Below are 12,447 nucleotides of genomic sequence, written 5' to 3' on the forward strand. Positions count from 1 at the left end.
TTAAGAATGTTTCATGAGACTGCTGTTGCTCCCAATGTTATATTCTTAGCTGTGATAAAGCATTCAAATATAAAGGCCAAACCACACATAATACTGGTAATCCCCAGCTGGGTCTCCAGACAAACATTTCAATTGCAAAGAGCAACCAATGGGTGCGTCTATTATTGATCAGAGCCACAGTACTGGTAAACTTTTCCTCCATGCGTTTCCCAAATTGGAAATGCCTCTGCGACAGACTGCACTTGTTAAAAGCTCAGAAAGTGCTGTGTAAACAGATAAAGGACTATGAAGTATTAATTCTTCACAGAGCCAGAAAGCCTTGAGTGGCAGGCTGTTCCAAGGGATCTGATTGGCTAGCATCAGCTGAGCAGAAAAAGATTTCTGAACTGGATGCTGAGGAGAATTCAGTCTGATTTCAGTTTTAAGTGGGAAGAGTCAAGTACTGACAGTCCTGGAATTCAGTCCTGACTGAGAGCAGTTTAACACAGACAGGAGAACAGGGGGGAAGTTGGTAAGGAAAGGGGAGAGAAGAAAATTCCCTACACAGTCAAAGAGGGAGTTAGTTCTGAAGACTGCAGAGATCCTTGGTCTGGTGTGGTTAGAAAATGCCTTTGAAGACCTTAAGAGTCAGTTAAAATCAAGACTACTGAAACATGAGTACTGGTGTTTCAAAATAAGGGGTTGGGTTACTGGAAAAAGTGTACCAGCCTTCTGGAAACCAAAAGAGTTAGATGATTGTCAAAGAAAGTGTGTTGAACAATGGAACAAAAGCCTCTCAACAAAGATTTAAATAAATCTGAATAGTTTAAGAAACTCTAATTAACCTGAAACATAAGAACTAAAGTCTGTACATGTACTCGTTTTACCTCAGAAATTTATCCTCTGATTTCACCTAACCTTTCCCCTCTGTTGAATAAAATATTTTGTTAATTTGGAATAGAAATGCTTCTCGAGTGCGATTGAAGTTGTAGAAGTTATACATGGCTCCCATTGCTTCCCTCAGGTTCATGGGCTGAGCAAACAGCCAATATATTATACTATAACAGGATGGGATAATCATAATTCTTCAGGAAAGAAGAAAACAAACAACTAGGGCAGCTCAGTCACAAAAGAGAAAGAAAAATGGAGGGAAAATCTTGCTTCTAAAGCAGAAAGTGGACTGGGGTGACAGCCTCCTATATTGCTTTATTACCTGGATGGGAAACAGACATGGAGCCATAGGAATCTATACCATATATCCTATAGCTGGTGATGTGCAGCTCCAAATTCCCAATACATTCTATTGTCCCCTAATCAGAAGGCCAGAGGAATCAAATACCTAAGTGCAAATACTCAGAGAAATAATGAGAAAACTGAGTCAAGAGGATTCACTCATAAGGGATAATTTTGAATTTGCCATCCTTTTGTGTCTCTCTTATCACCATTTTGATTTCAGCTCATTTGGAAGTGAATGTCTCATCTCCCCCCCCCCACACACTATTTTAATAGTATTTATCATTTATCGAATTATCATTAAATATATTCACACATAAATTATTTTCCCTCACAAACAGTGGTTTAAAAAAGAGAACAAAGGAAGTTACTTCACCTCTATTACTTTTACATTCAGTTTCGATACTCTAATTATAATTGCTCTAACATTGATTATTTCTTTCAAAATTAACCAACCTCTAATTTGGCTAATAATTTCTGTTTACACTATTTTGTTTTATTGCATTGAATTTTTCATGTTTTAAATACATATTCCAACATTATTTGTAAGAGGGAAAAAAGGAGGAACAAGGTGCAAGGGAGAGTATTTGACCTTTTAGATCCCAACACATTTTATAATGAGAAATTTCACAATGAGAAATTTTCTGATTGAGATCCTCGATGAAGATGATCACAAAATGCACTGAGACCCAAAAAGTCAAATAAGCTACTTTCCCTTGTGCCTTCTTCCTCTGTTTTTCTCAACATTACTTATGTCAGTAAATCACCCTTAAACATATGTTATACAACTTAATGACATATTTGACATGTATAAATCCTGTTTAATTGAACGCATGCAATGTGCATACAAACAATTCTACAAAACAGTGAAAAACAGAGAACTGAAATCCACTCACAAAGAATACACAAATATTATTATAAACCAAAAATACTAAAACAAAATCAGGAACATTTGCACATTCCAAGCATTTATTCCTAATTGTCATATGACAGGCCTCTCATTTTTCTAAAGGTTTGTCCACTATAGGGATATTACCTCTGGAACCACTCTGAATACTGCACTCTTTTTCTTTATCTTTTTTGTTCCATAACAGAAGAAACATGTATTTAGTGTTGCAGCAAATTTGGAAATTGGGGCCATCAAGTAGAAACAGTTATCACAAAAAAGGAGTCAAGAATCTCTCTTCTGGGTTTTATTTGCATCCCGCTTCAAAATATATGTTTTTATTTGCCTGTTAAGAGTGACCTCTACTGGAAAAATGGCACAATGACAACTTTAAAAAAATGGTGACACCATAAGGTTTTTTCCCCAGTGGGAATTGTGTGACAAAGTACTATAAAGGCTAATATAATTTTAAAACAATATTAGTTTATAAATGCATCTAAGAGCTATGATCCATTCTTGTTTCTTTGTTGTTGCCTGACTATAAACAAAAGCAACTGCAACTTGGACAAGCCACCCAGCTGTTATTTCCAATTAAATTTCATGAACTTGTAAGAACTTCAGGCTTAGAACACAGGTTGTCTGTTGAGGTGAGGACATTTCTTAATGTTATTGTGGTTTAAAGAGATACTATGTATGCCTTGCACACAAGAAAGGAAATGAGTGAAAATGAAAGAATACAAGTAAATCTGCTTTTTAAAAGCTAGATATATTTTAACAGTAAATCCTAAATTCTTGTCCTTTTGGGTGTGTATTTTGTTCTTTTAACACAACAGGAATACACTAAAATTAATTTTGTTTCTTCTTGCTATGTTGTTCCTAGGTTACAAGCTTAAAACCACTTTCTCCAGAGCATCTAATTGATGAATATATAAATCAAGAATACTGATTTTTAAGGAATGAATCACATAATTGCCTTTGTGTGTCACAATTAGGAAAAGTGTAATGGAGAGACTGAGGAAGAGAAATTATGGGGGAGCTGTTTCTCTCACACAGCCAATTTGTTAGTCTTCAGGGTGGCAGAGGCACATGAATCTTTTTGAAATTTATAAAACCTTTTTATGTCTGTTTCATCAAAGGATGCTGATTAGGGTTGCTAAATCCAACCTGGGATATTTCTGAAGATTTTTACAACTCAAATAACAATCAGAGCTACTTTTACATTATTCCAAACTCAGAAGGTCTAAATCATATTATTAACACATATGCTTTTTGTAATTATAATTATAATTTGTATAATTTGTATAATTCAAACTTTTCTGTTGAATTCTGTCCATCTGATCAGTCCTGTTTTCCTCTCTGCACCAGCACAGGATCTTAGGCCCTCTCTTCTGTCTCTCCACCTTATTCCAGATGCTCACTTCTCTCTGTAGGGTTGCCAGGTCTGTGTTCAAAAAATACTTGGAGACTTTGGGGGTGGAGTCGGGAGAGGGGAGGGTTTGGTGAGGGGAGGGGAGGGACCTTAGCATAGTACAATGTCATAGTGTCCACCCCTAAAAGTAGCTATTTTCTCCAGGGGAGCTAATCTCTACCAGCTGGAGATCAGTTGTAAAAGCAGGAAATCTTCAGACCCCATCAGGAGGCTGGCAACTGTCTCTTTGAGGTAGTCACATGCACAACTCCTTTCCTATCTGCATCTTGTAGCTTCTCTCTCCTCACAATTTTTTAAAGCTAGCTTTTCCACCCTCACATAACTACATCAGTAAGTTGTCAATTTGAACGGGAAAAAGCCTATAAGCCTTCCTTTTTTTTCTTTTTAAAAAGGTGCCTATTGAGATTTTTGGTTAATCACCAAAAATGTATACTCTCCACAAGCTACCTTAAATTTATTTTTGTAGCTTTCCATCCTTTTTTAAAAACATCTTTCTAAATGAAAGCTTCGTTCCTTTGAATAGAGACTGAATGGCAATCGCTGTTCTGAAGCAATTCTTAACTAGCTGCATCTACACAGGATGTGTGGGGGAATGCATGACTGGTGGGGTGGAATGAAAGATATTGTTCTCTGTGACCTGAGCAAGCCATTTGGCATAAGCTTAGCTTCAGCTGTGTCTTTTCTAAAGTTTTTATTAGTCTCCAGAGTTATATGGTTTCTTTCCTGTGACTTCCTGATTTTTATACCACAAATTAAAATGGTCCTACACAGTATAAGCTGCTTAGGAGTTAAAACTACTATGCAGTCAATGAAAAACAGGCAAATTCAAGATATTCAGGGCACACAACCTGCTTGTTTTGGACATGTTAAAAATACTTGTTTTGGACGTGTTAAAAATGCTGTAAACTTGTTCAATTTATTCATCATACTTTATAGATCCCAGTCCTATCCCAAGTATGACAGATGTCTCCTGTTATTATACCTTCTCAATCTTTGGGGATATTTTCTATTGATTTACTTAACTGAAAACACTTCTACCTTATTTCCTTGGACACAAAGCAGCTAACAGGGATATTCATGGTCACCTCCAGAGGTTAGAATCATAGAGTTGGAAGGGACCTCCAGGGTTATCTAGTCCAACCCCTTGCACAATGCAGGAAACTCACAAACACCTCCCCCAAAATTCACAGGATCTTCATTGCTGTCAGATGGCCATCTAGCCTCTGTTTAAAAACCTCCAAGGAAGGAGAGCCCACCACCTCCCGAGGAAGCCTGTTCCACTGAGGAATTGCTCTAATGGTCAGGAAGTTCTTCCTAATGTTGAGCTAGAAACTCTTTTGATTTAATTTCAACCCATTGGTTCTGGTCCTACCTTTCAGGGCCACAAAAAACAATTCCACAACATCCACTACATGACATCCCTTCAAGTATTTGAAGATGGTGATCATATCACCTCTCAGCTGCCTCCTCTCCAGGCTAAACATCCCCAGCTCCTTCACCCTTTCCTCATAGGACTCGGTCTCCAGACCCCTCACCATCTTCGTCGCCCTCTTCTGGACCCGTTCCAGCTTGCCTATATCCTTCTTAAAATGTGGTGCCCAAAACTGAACACAATACTCCAGATGAGGTCTTACCAGAGTAGAGTAAAGTGATACCATCACATCATGTGATCTGGACACTATACTTCCGTTGATACAGCCCAAAGTTGCATTTGCCTTTTTAGCCATCACACTGTTGACTCATGTTCAGTGTATGATCCACTAAGACCCCTTGAACACAGGTCAACAATTGGACACAGGTCAATCATTTTCACACATACTATTGCTAAGACAAGTCTCCCCCATCCTATAACCATGCATTAGATTTTTCCTACCTAAATGCAGAGCTTTACATTTATCCCTGTTAAACTTCATTTTATTGATTTTAGCCCAGTTTTCCAGCCTGTCAATCCTGTATCCTGTTTCTGTCTTCTTCTGTGTTTGCAATTTAGTATCATCTGCAAATTTAATAAGCATTCCCTGTATTCCTTCATCCAAATCATTGATAAAGATATTGAACAAAACAGGTCCCAGGACAGATCCTTGAGGGACTCCACTTGTCACTTCTCTCCAAGAGAATGAGGAACCATTCACAAGCACTCTTTGGGTACGATCTGTCAACCAGTTACAGATCCACCTAACGGTAACAGGATCCAAACCACATTTTATCAACTTGTCAACAAGGATAGTATGTGGAACCTTATCAAAAGCCTTACTGAAATCAAGATAAACGATGTCTACAGCATTCCCCTGATCTAGCAAGGTAGTCACTTTCTCAAAAAAAGAGATCAGGTTAGTCTGACATGACTTGTTCTTGAGAAAACCATGCTGGCTCTTAGTAATCACATCCATTCTTTCTAAATGTTCCAGGACCGACTGCTTGATGATTTGTTCTAAAACTTGTCCAGGTATAAACGTCAAGCTGATGTTAGTTACCCAGATTGTCTTTTTTCCCTTTCTTGAAGATGGGGACAACATTCGCCCGCCTCTAATCTTCAGAGTTTGGCCAATGAAATATAAAACTGAGCATTATCAGCATATTGGTGACAACCCAATCCAAAATTTCGATGATCTTACATAAAGATTAAAGAATACTGGGGATAAAATGGATACTTGGGGTAGCACACACATCAGGATCTGGATAGCTAACTCTACTTTTCCTGAGGTTACTTGTTTCCTAACAAGAAGAAACAAGTGAAACCAATGGAGGGTTGTCCCTTTTTTATCCTAAACTCTGATTGCAATTGCTGCACCAAGATTTACTTTATCAAGTATTTATTTAGCCGCCCTGAGCCTACTTCGGCCAGGAGGGCGGGATATAAATTAAAAATTATTATTATTATTATCAAATGGTGCTGACAGATCTAACAATGTCAGCAGCAATGGACTGCTTTCATCCAACTGTAATAGAAGATAATCAACCAAGGGCCCAAGTGACATTTCAGTCTTGAATCCTGGCCTAAGGTTAGAAATGGGCCAAAGGCAGATATGTCATCCAAAAATACCTCCAGTTACTCTGCTATGACCCATTCAATCACCTTGCCCAGAAAGAAGAGATTGGACACAGGTCAATAATTGCTTGCATATTTTTTAAAAAATTAATTTGATTACTCAGTCATACAACACATAAACATAACCATTCCTTGACAAAACATAACAGACAAAGGGAAAAAACCCAAAAGGCAAATACAGAACAAAAAGTAAGAAAAGAATGAATAAAATAATAATTGTTATACATTTGGTTTTACAGTTTTAACGCAACGTTTTTGTAACTTTACACCAGCTATTATTTATTAAACCACATCTTTCCATAAGTTCCTAATATTAAATGGAGAATGAAAATACTGGCTTGCAAAATATATAAACAGATTCCAAACATTATAAAAGCATCCATACTCACTTCATATTTTACTAATCAAATTCTCTCAGAATTACAACTGATCTCCAGACATCAGTCAGGATGGGCAAGGATCTAGTATGCAGGAAGTGGCCTTCACAACCCCAAGCGCTCTGTCACGGCATCAGTCAGGAAACCCAGCTTGAAGCTACTCATGAATCTGAGACAAGAGGGTGCCATCAATAACCGCAGCACAAGATCTGCTCCCAAAATGGCATCTAAGTTAGATCAGATGAGAGAAGTTTCATCATGAAAGAACTGGTCAAAATAATTACAACTAATTTTCAGCTCAGAGTCAGAAGTGTGCACAGGGTCTTTTTTGTAAAGGGGGGACCCAGCAGGAACTCATTTGCATATTAGGCCACACCCCCAGATGCCAAGCCAGCTGGCACTGCATTCCTGTGCATTCCTGCTCAAAAAAAGCCATGAGTGTGCACCGCAGAAGACCTGATGTCCAGGCCTCGGATTCAGTGGGAGCTCACAGGAGCACAGCTCCTGAACCTTTCTGAGAGTTCCACCTCCTCCTTCTGAGAGTTCCACCTCCTTGTCTATTGAATAGTAGGTGCAGCTGCATAACAATCCCTGGATGAGCTCCACCACCTATTTTTCTACAAAACAACCACTGCTGATGTCTATAGCAAGTTCTTGTTCTATCAAATTTGGTGTGAGTTTTTCACCAAAAGCCGTCTCCCCAAATTCTTCATAGCACCTGCTCCCAACTTAAACCAAGAGGACAATGTGTTCTCCTTGAGGAAAGTGTAACGAAATTATTCTGAGCGTTGCTACTTTTTTAATTTAAAAAACTTGAAGTAATAAAAAAGAGGCTGAGGCATTGGTTTGCATAAGTTCATTGCAAACATGTTCCAAAATTGATAAACATATAGACGGTATAACTCTTGTCATTTTTTTCTTGGAAAAAATGAGCAGGGCTTGCAAAATGTCAGCCAACTAGTATGAATTACAAATCTAACGTATCTGCTGGGGATAGAGCCGCAGGGTTTTTTGCCTATTGAGAAGAAACCTGATTCGTTGTCACCTATTGACCATTTAAGACCAGGCTTAATATCAGTAAACTGTTAACCATTAACATTTTCTAGCTTAGGCTGGTAGATTTAACTCAGCATTTTGCCAGCATAAAGCAACATCTATCTTGCTTGTACAGTCTGACAGATGCATCTCAGATGGTCGTGACAGACAAAATTACCTACAGAAGTCATGTCAGCATTTCTGGAAAGAAACCCAGAATACAGGAAAGGCTTATAAGTGATCCTGCTCAACATAATATATTCTTCATGAACGCTTGCCGAGGGGTGAGGGGGAGATGAAAGAGTTTAGCATATTTAGCCCTGAAAAAATTTCTGGTTGACGTGTCAGCAGCAGGCTTCCTATTCCAAAGTCATTCAAAATAAAATAATAACTCATATGTTAGCAGACTCCAAGACACATGTTAAAATATGTTTTAGTAGAATATACCCATGTGATATGAAGAAGGAACTTCCTTAAAAGGTCATTAGAGCCAGTTTGGTGTAGTGGTTAAGTGTGCGAACTCTTATCTGGGAGAACCAGGTTTGATTCCCCACTCCTCCACTTGCACCTGCTGGAATGGCCTTGGGTCAGCCATAGCTCTGGCAGAAGTTGTCCTTGAAAGGGCAGCTGCTGTGAGAGCCCTCTCCAGCCCCACCCACCTCACAGGGTGTCTGTTGTGGGAGAGGAAGGTAAAGGAGATTGTGAGCCGCTCTGAGACTCTTCAGAGTGGAGGGCGGGATATAAATCCAATATCTTCTTCTTCTTCTTCATTATAGCAATCTTTCAGAGGTTACTTTGGTGAAGGCTGTCCCTTCTGTTGAAATGTTGCATAATCTGAAGAGAAACTGGATTTACATTTATTCTGACATTATCCCATAAGGAATATTTTTTAAAAAAATTGGAAAGCACTTTGCATATATGAAAGCTGTAATGATGCGTAACTGAATTTACACTGGCATTCTGGTCAATTGGCTCCCCATGCCAATCCCCCCCACACACACACACCTGAGATTGCGCTGTTCATGTAAAGTCCTAGGACATCTAATTTTTACAAAATGTCTAGAAACATCTTGTTTAACATTGTTTTTATTTTATTGTGGTTACTGCTGAGGAAAAGTTGTTCAACATCAAAATACATGACTGATTACTTTTTTGCTTACTTATTTAGACATGAAACATGTGCTGATTTACTACCTTTTAACAAGCTTAAACGACAACTTGATTAATTTACCTCCATAAAAAGTTAATTATTTTCTGGGTTTGTTATTACTTATGTTATCAACAGGATCACCCAAGCTACAGAGATGCTATTTTGCTTCCTGATTGTTCGTCTTCATAAACTCCAACCTTTCTAATTGCTGCTTTTAGTGTAGCTGCCAAACTGAAAATTAAGGCCTGGAATTTGCTTTTAATTTCCTTGCAGAAGCAGAGGTGGTGGTTGAGAATAGGATCACATGTTGACTGATACAAATTAGGGTTCAATTGTAAGTCAGATACTGAAAGGGTGATCTGAAACAGGTTTGAAAACCAAGTTATGAAAAAAAAACCTGGGTTCTTTTCTGTCAAGGTACTGTAAACTTTGATGTGAAGATGATAACCAATAGGTTTGGACATGAACCGGGGAAATTCATTTCATTTTGTATTTCATTTGATTTCTTAACCAGTTAGTGGTTCATTGGTTTGAGAGGTGTATAACTCGCCAGGAGTCTTCAGCAGGCTCTTCTCTACCAGCCTTTCAAGTTTGGTGAAAATTGGATTTGGAGTGTCTGAGTTATAGCCCCCCAAAGTAGGTGCCCCAGGAAAGCTCAGCTTCAGCTCTCATTCTTCTCCCTTCATGCTGCAGAATGGGAGCTGCCAATCAAGCTACGGACAACTGTTATAGGTGTTTCTAGGGTTCCCAGAAGTCCACCATCAGCATTGCCAAGCAATTGATTGAATCAGTGCCAGGCTGTCTGGGAAAATGAACTACAAAAATGAACCAAACAAATCACCAAGGTCCAAAACAGTTTAGAACAAATCAAAAATAATGATTCATGAATCAGTTCATGGCCATGCCTAGAATTTACCCTAATGGGTTGATGGCCTCAATGTATAACCCACAAAACTTATATGACATGTGTGTACTTGGTGCTCAATAAGTCTCTTGAGGTTTTCTGCCTGTTTAGCACTAGAAAAGCAGGGAATGTCTAATATCTGGTAAGCCACAATATTCAGCAAGTGAGGCAGCTCTTGATTTGGTGGGTCAAGGTTATTGAAATGTGCTCTAACTTTTTCAGAGGTTTATGCTGATGAGGTGCAAAAAAGTTAACTGCAAGCCAATGTAGGGCTAGTAATTTAAAAACTATATATAAAACTAAATATTATCAGAAATACATGTATTTATTATCAAATGGTTAGAAACATTTATAGCCCCAACTTTAGCCTCATAAAAATACAATGCATACAAAAGGGAGCTATTGTGACCTGATACATTTCAGTCCAAGTCTGCCTTCTTCAATGGTCAACTATTAGGGCTGCCAAGCCCTTGAGGTTCCCAGCCTGCTGGCCCACATTGTGCCGGCAGGGGGAACCTCCCCCATTGTCGCCAGTGCAATGATGTCACCCAGAAGTGATGTCATTGCGCCGGCAATGCCACGTGCCAGCCACTCTAGGCGTTTCCAGGAGCAGGGTGGGGAATGAGATGCGTAGTGGCGCCCCGTTGGTGAGGTGGTACCTCAGGCCGCCGCCTACCTCACTTACCCCACACGCCAGCCTAAGAATGTCCCTCTGCAGTCCATCAAATACAGAAAGAACTTAGCAAAATTATTATTTAATTATACTTGATAAAATCACAACTGCTGCATGTGACTATGATATATTTTAATCCTAAAGTAACAACAACAAAAAATTGGTAATAACTGCTCATTCTCATAAATGGAGGTGAATAGTTATCTGCAATTATAAATATCTATGGTGCTTTACATAGTATTTTTCTGTGTGGGCTGTGTGGGCTTTTTTCTGTGTTGGCTTATTTCCATGTGGGCTTTTTTCCTGTGAGCATTTATGACAGTGGGTTTTTTCTGTGAGCTTTTTTGCCTTTGGACTTTTTTCATGGAACCATGTTTTTAACCATTTGATAATAAATACATGTATTTCTGGTAATATCTTGGTGATATGTAGATGTTTTTTGATTACTGGCCCTACACTGGTTTGCAGTTAACCTTTTTGGATCTTGATTCAATCCTTTTAAGTCCCCCCCCCACACTTTTTTTTTCTTTTTGACAGATATGGGGCACTTGCAATACACTGGGGGAAGTGCATATTTTATGGAAGCCTCCCCTCTAGAACTGCACACCAGTAGGCCGAAGAGGGTAACAGCATTCAATTAAAGAAGCTGAGATAAAGACTTTGAAAGGAATCCTTTAATGTACATTTCCATTCACCTAGTTCTTTAGAGCATCCGAGTTGGATGGAGGTGGAAATTCAGAACAACACTAGGTATTAGAATTGAATTTTGCTTTAGAGACAACTTATCTGCAAAGGAACTGTGTAGACAGCGTTGAAAGCACCATTTGAGGGACTATTTTTTTTCTCAACCAAGGAATATTTTCAGAATGAAATGAGTAACTAGTGTAAAAAACAAAACAAAAACCTGACAGCAGCAGACTAGTTCAGAGTGCTGTTATTTTGAAAAAAGGAAATGGGCAAGGTGATTCTGTCATCCAGGCATTCAGTCAAATCATACTGAAATATCACCAAGATTGGCTTTTCAAAGCATTTTTAACAAACAAACAAAAATGGTTAGTGCATTACAGCATATATTTTTTCACCACGGTGATTTGGAGCACAGAGAGGGAATTAAACGTCTGTGCAGGATTCCTCCCTGCACTGCTCCATTTCTTCTAAAGTGAAAGCAAAATCAAAAGTGATTCAGTTGTGTCTTATCTAACAAGGAATAAATTTACAGGATTCTTTATAAGATGAATTAAAACAGCAAAGTCAAATTTTTATACAGATAATATATTTGAAAACAAGTGCAAGTCCTCCAGGAAAACACATTTCTCTTTCCAAATTGACCTTGATAAATAAATAGCAGAAATGACCTTTGCATCTGTAAATCCTTTGAAGTGTACTCTCCATCCTCAGGATATGAGACTTTTCATCTTCATTTCCCTTATAGGGTCTTCAGGTCCCTCTGGCCACCGGCAGGGGATAGGGGAGTTGGATATCAGATCCAGATTGGGAAACTGCTGGAGATTTGGGGGGAAAGCCTGGGGAGGATAGGAACCTCCATGGGATACAATGTCATAGAGTCCAAAGCATCCATTTTCTCCAGAGGAACTGATCTCTGTAGTCTAGAGAACAGTTGTAATTATGGGGAGTCCTCAGGCCCCATCTGGAGGCCCTAATCTCTCACCTAACTGAGTTTTTGTCCCTCAGTTTACTCTAGAGCTTCACTAGTGGACTCATACTACTTCAA

The sequence above is a fragment of the Heteronotia binoei genome, chromosome 2 (genome assembly GCF_032191835.1).
Source record: "Heteronotia binoei isolate CCM8104 ecotype False Entrance Well chromosome 2, APGP_CSIRO_Hbin_v1, whole genome shotgun sequence".
Taxonomy (NCBI): domain Eukaryota; kingdom Metazoa; phylum Chordata; class Lepidosauria; order Squamata; family Gekkonidae; genus Heteronotia; species Heteronotia binoei.